Raw genomic sequence first — 11,567 nt, 5'->3', positions numbered from 1 at the left:
TTCACAGGAAGTATCCCTGTATAGAAGTATTCTATAAAATGAAATATTTTTCACATATCATAACTTGTTTTAGGAGACTATTTAATGATACAGAAAATAGTTATATAGGCATGGAAAAATCATTTATTGCAAAGTGAAAAACACAGAGCTTTTAGTTCAAGATGATAGTTTGAAGAAAATCATTTATCTCCCTTTGGTCCCCCCAAAAAAGGCAACAAACTATTGAAATATAAGTTTTGGTAAAGAGCATAAAGGTGAAGAAATTAGTACGATTGCTGAACACTGGAAGGAAAATACTAGCAAAGCAAGATTTTATGAGTTTCTGAAAGATCAAAGATGGCTCCAGCCAAATTGATATATGAATGAGAGTGAGTAGAGACACGGCTCAGCACCGCTCAAGGAGAAAGCAGCAGCTGAGGCAGGGCTACAGCAGCTGTGGACGGAGTTCCTTACACCCACAGGCATGTAGTCAGAGCGTGAGAAAGAACTTAATGCAAGACAATGGGTTTAAGAACTACATGTTCAGTGCCTGCTGAGTCAGAGCCTCTCCTTTCTGACCTCTGCACGTATGAATGTGTTTAAGGAAAATGTCTATAACGTGAAGCTGGAAAAATACCTTTCAGAAGAATTAAACTGTCAACCTACGAGGGGCAATGGCTTCTAGAAGAGGTTGCCAGCTCGCTTACCTTAAAGCCTGGCAGTCCACACACCACACCCACACAGAGCGTGTGCAGTCTTCTCATGCAGGAGAGAGGCCACACTATCAGAGGAAATGTAGTCAGTTATAGGCAATTTATGTTTATTTCATGAACATGATTGGACCAGTGAGTATCAGTAGACATTTGGTTTTTCAAGAAAAACAGCTGTGGCAAAGACAATGCTACAGATTCATCAAACCATTTTAGTAACCTCTTGGGAGTCCAGGAAAATTACATTTCACACACCCCTTGCATCTAGATGCAGCCAGACAGCTAGTTCTGAATAGTGGAATGTGAATAGAAACATATGCGGTTTCCAGGCTTGGCCCCACACGCAGGATCTCCCACGTGTGCTCTTCCACCTCACCTGTTGTGGCAACGGTGAGAAGCTTTGGTTAGCCATGTCCTGGATCTCAGGGTCACCCCTCATAGAATAGCTGTACAGGTGAGCCTCCTGGCCAGAAAGATACGCACTGGCCTTTAGGTGAAGAGAAAACTAAGCAAGACAAACAAAGAACCCACAACTCCTGCAGGGTTAAAGCACTAAGAATTGGGGGATTGTTATAACAGGTATTATTAATTACTCTTCCTTATGTAGTAATATAAAGGAAAAGACCAAATAAAACGGAATATTGACTCCAGAGGAAACAGAGATAGTTCAGGCTGTTGACACAAATAAACAATCTATAATAAGAATAAAAGAGAGTTTTATTCAGTCTAAACTGAGGACTATAGTCTGGGAAACAGCCTCTCAGTAGCTTTGAGGGGACGGTTCCAAAGAGGTAGGAGAAGAGCCAGTATACACTTGAATTCTTTCAGCTGGGGAATACCCGTAGTCAAGCATACATCTCTGTGAAAGATTACTGATGATCACAAAGGTCTCAAGTTAATGATTTTTAGTGTTTTTCTTTGTATGGGAAGATGCAAGAATCGGAGGTCACTGAGATTCTTCCTTAGATATGCATCTTAACTTTGTAGGAGCCAGAGCCTGTAAATCCAAATAATAGACGCTCCGTTCTGTTCTTCCCAGCCTGAATGCCCCTCAAGGCACACTGTCGTGGGTGACTGCAGTGAACTGCAACTTAACGCTCTGTATAACTGGATGAGCGACACTCTTTCCTTTAATGGTTAAAGCAGATGTACGATGTATGTTTGACAGGCCATAAGACAGGCTGTTTTAGTTAGCATGATGTTCAAGCCAAATTATGTGTAAGCCAGAATGACTTCCCCGTACCTTAATATGTGAACATTTCTTCCATCAAGGGCAAAGACAGGGACCTTAACTGAATTCTAAGTCTCTTTTCTCTTTTCAGAAAAGTTTGAGGATATGTTGTATTCACTGATTAACAAAAGGATAAAATGAAAAAATCAACGAGAGAGTCACTGGAAGTAAAAAACTATTACTTAAATGAAAATTTCTGGAGAAAAGCTGCAAAAATTAGACCCCCCCCCCAAAAAAAATCAAACACATAAAAAAGATAAAAAGCATGTGGGGAAAAGTTTAGCAATAAAGGGTACATGTTTTTGACATATATTCATAAAGTTGTCCCTATGTTAACTTGAGTGAATGATCCCTGTGACCGAAGGGAAGTCTGGGAGCTGTGGCATAATGGTGTCGAGCAAGGCTATGCCTAGAACCCAGAGCATCCCCTGGGATGCCTTGTAGTGTTCCTCTGTCCAGTATTCCTAGATAATGAAAACTGCAGCATCCCAGTGAAGCCAGGACCCCCCAGGCTCAGATCCTCTGGGAATGAAGGTGTGATTCATCCAACCAAAAAAGAACTCTGTCTTGCTGAGATGCTGGTGGAGGGTAAAGGGAAAGTGGAATCTGGTGCAGGATGGGGTGCGTATAAGAAGGGTGCAATGACTGTTCATTTAGACTTCATGACCAGCGATGGAAGCAAGGACCGAGGCAGCCATGTTTTGGGTTATTCAATACTTTCTTTTCCTGCCTTCCCTGCGACATACACATAATGGGAAGAACCCTGGAACAGTGGCTCACATGTTAGTTTTCAAGTATGTCCCACTCAAACCACTGTTCTGTCTGCTAAAAATCAGATAGCTGCCTTCTCTGATCCTTGGACTGTTGCATCCACATGAACAACCTCTGATTTCATAAACCACCAGAGGATACCAGGGTAACCTTCATGGCTGTAACAAGCAAACTCTAATACCCATTAAAGTCCTAAATGGGTATTCCTGGTTGATGGCAATCACCTCTCGAAGGAATATTTCAGAGACCATGGAGTTGTTATTTTTCTCATCTGCCTTTTAAAAAGTGTGATTTCCAAGATCCTTCTACTCATTTATATCAAGTCAGTAAAAAGAAAAGAGATCATAGATGAAGTACATCTGCCTATTAAGCTTCTTGACCAGGAGGTGACACAGGTTACATCTAGTTGCAGATGTTGAGGCGGAACTCATCACCCGACTCCTCCCCGCTGAATTCTCTCCCTTCGGCGTTACCGTGTCTTTTTTATTTCCCCAGATCCTTCTCCTTCTATCTCAGCGTGCACGTGAAAATCTTCAAGTGGCCCGCCAGGCAACGCTCTATGGTGATTTTTACATTTTACAAAAAGGAACACAGGTACTAACAGCCTATGACCGTGATCTAAAGAACGGTAACTCAGGTTCTTTGCAGCCTTTTATTAAAGATACATGCCCTCATCCGCTAATAGTTACTTCAGGGATCTGGTTTGCTTACAATTTTGCTTCATTAGTAGATTAGAAAGAAAGTTATCCTTTAACATTTTAAATAAGACAAAAATAATCGTTGGGACTTCCCTGGTGGTCCAGTGGTTAAGACTCCGCGCTTCCAATGCAGGGGGCACTGGTTCAATCCCTGGTCAGGGAACTAAGATCCTACATGCCCGTGGCGCAGCCCAAAAAAATTTTGTTTAAATCCTTAATGGATTTTCCCATAAGACTCCTGGGAAACAAACGTAAGTGTCCTGCCCGAGGCAGAGTAACATTTATGACCATGATATACTCTCCTTTTGGTAGAATAGGAGCCTGCGGAGATCCAGCTGTGAGGCCACCACCAACACCCCTGTTGTCATGACCCACCCCACCCTCCGTGATGAAGCCAGAGACAGGAAGTAGTGTTGCTGACAGCTGCATCTTTGACCAGTACATTTTATTGAGAAGAAAGCGTGATTTCCTTTTACAGCTCTCTTTTTTCCTTTCGTATCCTGAAATTGACATCTAACTGCTATTTTAAAAATAATTAAATACAAACCCCTAAACACTCACCCCTTTATTATGTAAAGCAATTCAGCCCTGCCCATGCCTCTATACTCAAATTTACATGTGCAGATAATAGCCAAAAAGAAAAAAAAGTGACAGCAGTGACAGCCCACCTGATTTAAGCCCTGGATATAGGGGGCAGCTTGGGAGCAACCTGCTGTATTTGAGCATGCGTGTTGCAATTGCTCTTACCCCAGAGAGCTTAGCAATACGTTTCCTCCAAACACAGCACAACAGAACAGCTTTCCCTAAGGAGGATTTTCAAACCAGCTGCTAAGAAGAAAAAAACCCCAAACATTCTCTGTCATGTTATACTAACTTCTACTGCTTGAATGTTGTTGTCTGCCAACCAATTTCTTAGCAGCCTTTTTTGGAAACTATTCAATGGCATTTAACAGATGGAAAAACCCTAGATCACAGAGAAAGACACATCAGAAGCATACACAAACTTATCGGAGTCCCAACAAAAACAGTCTTAATCATTTATTTACAAAGACATGAACTTGTTTCTATTTGGAAAGATAGACTAAGCTACACGACTGGAGAATACGCTTATTAATAACAAAGCAGATTAGGAAGGAATAGGCACATAGTAAAATAACTTCAATATAGTTAACGTGAACTAGAGAAATTGCCCATTGTAAGTAGCGCTGAATCTACCAGCCTCACCGCCGCTATCATTACTACTAAAAGAAGAAAACGCTTTTGACTAGGAGAATTGGTTTTTAAATACGCTTACAGAATACATGTTGTCAATATTCTGCCAGGTATTCAGAATCTAAATCATTCACCAAAGAAGCTATTCTAAAATCTTAAACTTTCTAGTCAAATGAGAAAAGAAAAGTAAAAACAGGAGCAAACCTCACTTTTTTGTTGTTCATCCCTTGAACTATTAATAATTGCAAGAAAATGTATTGCCAATTATTAGGCATATAAGTCCATCATATTTCTCACTCTGTTAATTTATTTGAAGCCTGTTACAAGACATGTAGATTCTCAGAGGAAACTTTGTTTACTTACCATGATTATCAGTCTGCAGATGAATCACCTAAACTCAGAATGTGCTGCTGTGTCCCTTCCGAATCACTTAATCCCTACCAAATTCCGATTAAAGAAAATGATAGCTCTTGGAGACCATTAGGAATAATTATCCCTTCGACAACAATTTGATCATGGATAATTATGTGATGTAACAATAGAATAATTAGACTTCTTTCTCTGCATTTGTGTGTGGCATAGTCATGCCACATTTGCTAAATTATATTTTTAAATGACCTATTAAAATTAGTCAGCTCTATAAATGTCATGGCTAGGAAAGGTTTAGGTAATTGCGATGCATGTGGTACTCAAGATTGTATTTTAGTTTCCTTCCTTAATACTGGAAAAATTAATTCAATAAAAACTTTTATACCAAATTAGTTCAATGGGCTAGACACTGCTGGGAGATAAGTGAGCAAACCTGACATGGAAATCATTATGGATCATACAGTCCTGGAGAAGAGAAAGACATTCCTCAAAAACTACACAAATAAATATATATTTACAAAGTAGGATAAAAGTGATGAAAGAAAAAGCATAGTCTTCTGTGAGTATAATAGGATTTCAGAAGTTTTCCCTGAAACAGCCATCTGTGAGCTGAGATTCTTTTATTGTTATAAAATATACATAACTTCACATTTATCATTTTAACCACAATTCAGTGGCATTAAATACATTCACCATGCTGTGTAACCATCGGCACTATCTATATCCAAAATTTTTCATCTTCCCCAACAAAAATCTGTACCTATTAAGCAATAATTCTTCCTCCCTCCCTCCCAGCCCCTGCCAGCCTTTATTCTGTTTTCTGTCTCTGTGGATTTGCCGCCTCTATATACCTCATAAAACTGGAATTGTACAATATTTGTCCTTCTATATCTGGCTTATTTCCTTAAGCGTAGTATTTTCAAGGTCCATCCTGGTAGCATATGTCACAGTGTCATTCCCTTTTCTGGTTGAATAATATTTCATCATATGCATATACTACCTTTTGTTTATCTGTTCATCTGTTCACTTGGCTTGTTCCTACCTTTTGGCTATTGTGAATAATGCTGCTGTGAACATCTGTTCTAGTTCCTGCTTTCAATCCTTTTTTTTTTTTTTTTTTTTTTGCGGTACGCGGACCTCTCACTGTTGTGGCCTCTCCCGTTGCAGAGCACAGGCTCCGTACGCGCAGGCTCAGCGGCCACGGCTCACGGACCCAGCCGCTCCGCGGCATGTGGGATCCTCTCGGACCGGGTCACGAACCCGTGTCCCCTGCATCGGCAGGCGGACTCTCAACCACTGCGCCACCAGGGAAGCCCTCAATCCTTTTGTGTATATACATAGGAATGAAATTGCTGGGTCGTGTGGTAGTTCTACGTGTAACTTTTTAGAAAACCGCCAAACTGTTTTCCATAGCTGCTGCTGCATCATTTTACATTCCCACCAGCAGGTACACAAGAGGTCCAATTTCTCCACATCCTCACCAACACTTATTTTCCATTTTTTAAATTATAGCCATCTTAGTGAATATTAAGTGGTATCTCGTGATTCTGATTTGCATTTTCCTGATGATGAATGATGTTGAGTGTCTTTTCACGTGCTTATTGGACATTTGTATATATTCTTTGGATAAACGTCTATTCAAGTCCTTTGCCCATTTTTGAATTGGGCTGTTGGGGTTTTTTTGTTGTTGAGTCTTAGGAGTCCTTTACATATTCTGGATATTAAACGCATACCAGATATTTAATCTGCAAATATTTTCTTCCATTCTTTACATTATCATTTTGGTTTCTTGATATTATCCCTTGACATACAAAAGTTCTTAATTTTGATGCAGTCCAATTTATCTTTGTGTGTGTGAGCCTGGCTTTTGGTGTCATGTCCATGAAATCGTTACCAAATCCAAAGTCACAAAGATTTTCCCCAATGTTTTCTTCTAAGAGTTTTATAGTTTTAGCTCTTAAGTTTAGTTCTTTGATTCATTTTAATTTTCATATATAATGTAAGGTAAGGGTCCAACTTCAGTCTTTGGCCAGTTTTCCCAGTGCCATTTGTTGAACAGATTGTCCTTTCCTCTTTCAAGGATCTTAGCGCACTCCTCAAAAATCAATTGACCATATATGTGAGCGTTTATTTCTGGGCTTTCAGCTGAGATTTTTAAGAATAAATAGGAGTTACCTAGATGACAAAAGAGAGAAAAATCCCACTAAGTAGAACGATTAGTTTGAGCAACAGTAAGTATTGCCTTTCTTTTCAAGGAATGTAGCATTGATATCTCGTTTTTCTATTCCTCTTACACATACTGCATTAAAGTAATCTGGTTTTCTAACATCTCTTCGGGGGGATACTTTGAGTTATTTACTTTACTCTGGGGGAGTCTCCAGCAGGATAATACAGGGTAGCACTAAATCTACTCTCCTTCTTCATCTTGTAACCAAAGTGATAAATAAATATGCCACTTTTTTTTTCTTCTAGTATCCGACAGGGAGTGGTGATTCAGAAAAGCACAACTCAGAAGACAAAACATTAATTCTCATAAAAAGTACAGGACAAAATTATAAGAAGAAAAAAACCTAATTATCTAACAATTAGTAAAGCCCACCTTGCCCATAATAAAATTAGTAATTACATCATTATGAACAGCAGTGTTAGAAAAGCTCCTTCTAGGCAATTAAAAAATTTGTTGGAGGGAAGAAAGGGGAAGTTAGTGTTGTTGTAGGGTTTTTTCTGGTTTGTTTTTTTGTTTTTTTTTTGCGGTACGCAGGCCTCTCACTGTTGTGGCCTATCGCGTTGTGGAGCACAGGCTCCGGACGCACTGGCTCAGCGGCCATGGCTCACGGGCCCAGCCGCTCTGTGGCATGTGGGATCTTCCCAGACCGGGGCACGAACCCGCATCCCCTGCATCAGGCAGGCGGACTCTCAACCAGTGCGCCACCAGGGAAGCCCCTGTTGTAGGGATTTTATGAGCGTTAACATGGGAAATTTCTGTAATTTTCACTAGTTTTATTTAACATTCTGCATTATCTGTCAAATGTTTCTACTTCATTAATCTATTTTGAATGAGATGAATAAATATAATCCAGTTAAGAAATGTACTCTATTTTCCAACATGGAAATAAACAATTTCATGTTTTCATTTAAAGTGGTTAAAGTCTTTAAGCCTATATTTTTGTTGAATTTGAATGTGACTATCCCATGATTTTTTTTAATCATCTCCCCCTTTCACACTGCATCCTGTTGGGTTTATAATAAATAAAAAGTGAGTTCAGTTCTAAACTTTACCCTTTTTCATGATTGCTGCTTTAGCTACACAAAGACTCAGATGAAGCTTTTGAAATTACTGCTTGTAAGAGCCTAATCAATTTTGCAAACATATTAGCATCTTTTCGCATCTCTCCTTGGGCTGTGAAGGTGCAGGGAAAGAGAGGGGTAGAAGAGGAGAGGTGGGCAGTGGGAAGGATAGCAACGTTCTCCTTCCCTGGGTGTGTGTGTGTGTGAGAGAGAGAGAGAGAGAGTGTATTTAAACTCCATGGTTTAAATATTTCAAAACTATATGTTTAATTTTAACAGTATTATTTTGTACTGTTACTGATGGTTCCATTTTTATTTGAGAAATTAAAGGGTCAAGTGCCCCCTAATACCATCTCATTTATAGAAATATTTCCAGAAATGCAAAAGACAACAATTCATTATTTAAGTATATTACAAAATGTGAAAGAGACTTTTTGTTACTTGCTACCTGAAGAAATCTCACAACATACTTATTCCACTGACTTACCATGGAAATTGTTCTAGAATATTATGCTTATTAGGACAGTGTACTTGGTTTGACATCTGTCACTTTAATTATGTTTTCCACATTTTAATGCTTCCTTGTTATCTTTTGTATATTTTGCCTTTGCATGAATGAACTATATCCATTTACTTTTATCTTTTATCTATGGTTTGTAAGGTTAACACCCTATTTTAAAGATAATCTTACATGATTATCTATTTAGAAGTCTTTTTACCTAATTATGCCAACAGTAACGATGGACTTCCTTTGATGATGTCAAGGAAGTTAACCCTGATGACATCCCCATCTTTGCTATTTCCCTTTCATACTTTGGATTATACTAATCTGGAGTTTAAAATCTCCTTTCAAAGAAACTTTCTTTTATATTTACATCGAATATTTTACTTTTGTTCCCATAATTACTCTCAATTACTTAATGTTCCTCTTTTTATTGCCTAGTGATTTGCAGGTTTGTATTTTGTTTTGTATTTTATTTATCCTACAACTTTAGTTTCAGTGATTATAACCACTTTTTCTCAATCACAGCTTTCATAATGAAGAATGAAGTTGCTTATTCATCTCTTAATTGTTCAGAGTACTTTTGCAGTGTGTCTTGCTGGAAAACAGACTTCAGTAGTAAATGTTCCAAGAATTTGCAGATCTGAGAATGACCTTATCTTGCCTCGTGAAAAGAATAGGTCCTGAGCTGGGAATATAGTATTTAAGTCTATATTCAATAGAGAAGTATGAAGCTGCAGGTAACAAAAATCACAATTACAGGTTTGGGGTTTTTTTTTCCATATAACAAGCAGTATATGTGGTTGCTGGCTTTGGCTCAGCTGCCAGTATGGCTGCTGCAGCTCCAGCCACCGTGTCTGTGGTACCAGAATAATGGTCCCCAAAGATAGCCACATCCTAATCCTTGAAATCTATTATATGAGTGCACATGGCAGTGGGGAATTAAGATTGCATATAGAATTAAGGTTGCTAATTACTTAACCTGGAGATGGAGAGAATTATCCTGGATTACCGGGGTGGATCCAATATAATCACACAAGTGATTATAAGTAGAAAAGGGAGAGAGAAGAGAGTCAGTGAGAAGAACTCAGCCCAACATTGCTGGCTTTAAAAATAGAGAAATTCATGAGTTAAGGAATGCAGTGGCCTCTGGACGTTGCACTAGAGACGTCAAGGAAACAGTGCCTCCAGAGGGAACACAGACCTGCTTACGTCTTGATTTTTTTTTCTTTTTTTTTTTAGCCCAGCTAGACCTATTTCAGACTTCTGACCTCCAGAACTGTAAAATAATACCTTTGTGTTGTTTTTAGCTGCTAAGTTTTTTGTGGCATTTGGTAGGAAACCAGTACAATGTCCAAGGGATGATTTCAAAGCAAGACAGACAAGAAAGGGCCACATCAGCCAAATCTGTGCCCTTTTATCAGAAATCCAAAAGCTTTCTCAGAAGTGCCCCAAGCAGAATTCTATTTCCTTTTCATGAAGCAGAATTAGGTTTGGGTATCCGCTCCTAACTGTAAGAAAGACTAGGAGGGCAATTATTTAAGCTTCTCAGCCTCAACATTTCAGGTAGCTAACGAGAAGAGTTGGGAATGGCTTTTTAGAAGCTGATCAATTGTGTTTTATCCTTTTCTTCTGAGCACTCTGAAGGTATTATTCTACAGCTATGGACCTTCTCATTAATCAATGCCCCAGAAAAGAAATATGAACACATCTTGACTTTGACTCTTTGTTAAAAATGAACTGTGTGTGTGTGTATAAATTTATAAGGTACTCACTGGAAAACTTTTTTTTTTTTTTTTTTTTTTTGCGGTACGCGGGCCTCTCACTGCTGTGGCCTCTCCCGTTGCGGAGCACAGGCTCCGGACGCTCAGGCTCAGCGGCCGTGGCTCACGGGCCCAGCCGCTCTGCGGCATGTGGGATCTTCCCGGACCGGGGCACGAACCCGTGTCCCCTGCATCGGCAGGCGGACTCTCAACCACTGCGCCACCAGGGAAGCCCCACTGGAAAACTTTTACCAGAATATATCTTGGTATTGATTTCTGCCTCAGTTTTGCTAAATTGTCAGTTTCATGAGTTCTTTTTAAAGTTAATTCAACCATGTAATAAATATTCATTAAGTACTTAGCATGTGGATGTCCCTGGCAGTGCAGTGGTTAAGAATCTGCCTGCCAGTGCAGGGGACACGTGTTCGAGCCCTGGTCCAGGAAAATCCCACATGCTGCGGAGCAGCTACTGAGCCTGTGCTCTAGAGCCTGAGAGACACAATAAATGAGCCCACGTGCTATAAATACTGAAGCCCGCACACCTAGAGCCCATGCTCCACAACAAGTGAAGACACCGCAATGAGAAGCCCGCACACTGCAGTGAAGAGTAGCCCCTGCTTGCCACAACCAGAGAAAAGCCCGCGCACAGCAACGAAGACCCAACGCAGGCAAAAATAAAATAAATTAATTTATTAAAAAAAAAGTATTTAGCCTGTGCCAGATACTGAAATAAATTTCGTTAATTTTTTATTTTTCTTCTCGTGTTTTTTTTTTTTGCAGTACGCGGGCCTCTCACTGCTGTGGCCTCTCCCGTTGCGGAGCACAGGCTCTGGACGTGCAGGCTCAGCGGCCATGGCTCACGGGCCTAGCCGCTCCGTGGCATGTGGGATCTTCGCGGACCGAGGCACGAACCTGTGTCCCCTGCATCGGCAGGCGGACTCTCAACCACTGCGCCACCAGGGAAGCCCTCTCTTGTGTTTTTAATCTGTCTTCTCATTCTGATATTACTGTCATTTTAAGGTTAGAATTCCCCTTTTGTATTTT

This window comes from Globicephala melas, chromosome 9, assembly GCF_963455315.2.
Source record: "Globicephala melas chromosome 9, mGloMel1.2, whole genome shotgun sequence".
Classification (NCBI taxonomy): Eukaryota; Metazoa; Chordata; class Mammalia; order Artiodactyla; family Delphinidae; genus Globicephala; species Globicephala melas.
The sequence above is the reverse complement of the archived record's forward strand: the minus strand, read 5'-3'. Positions refer to the sequence as shown.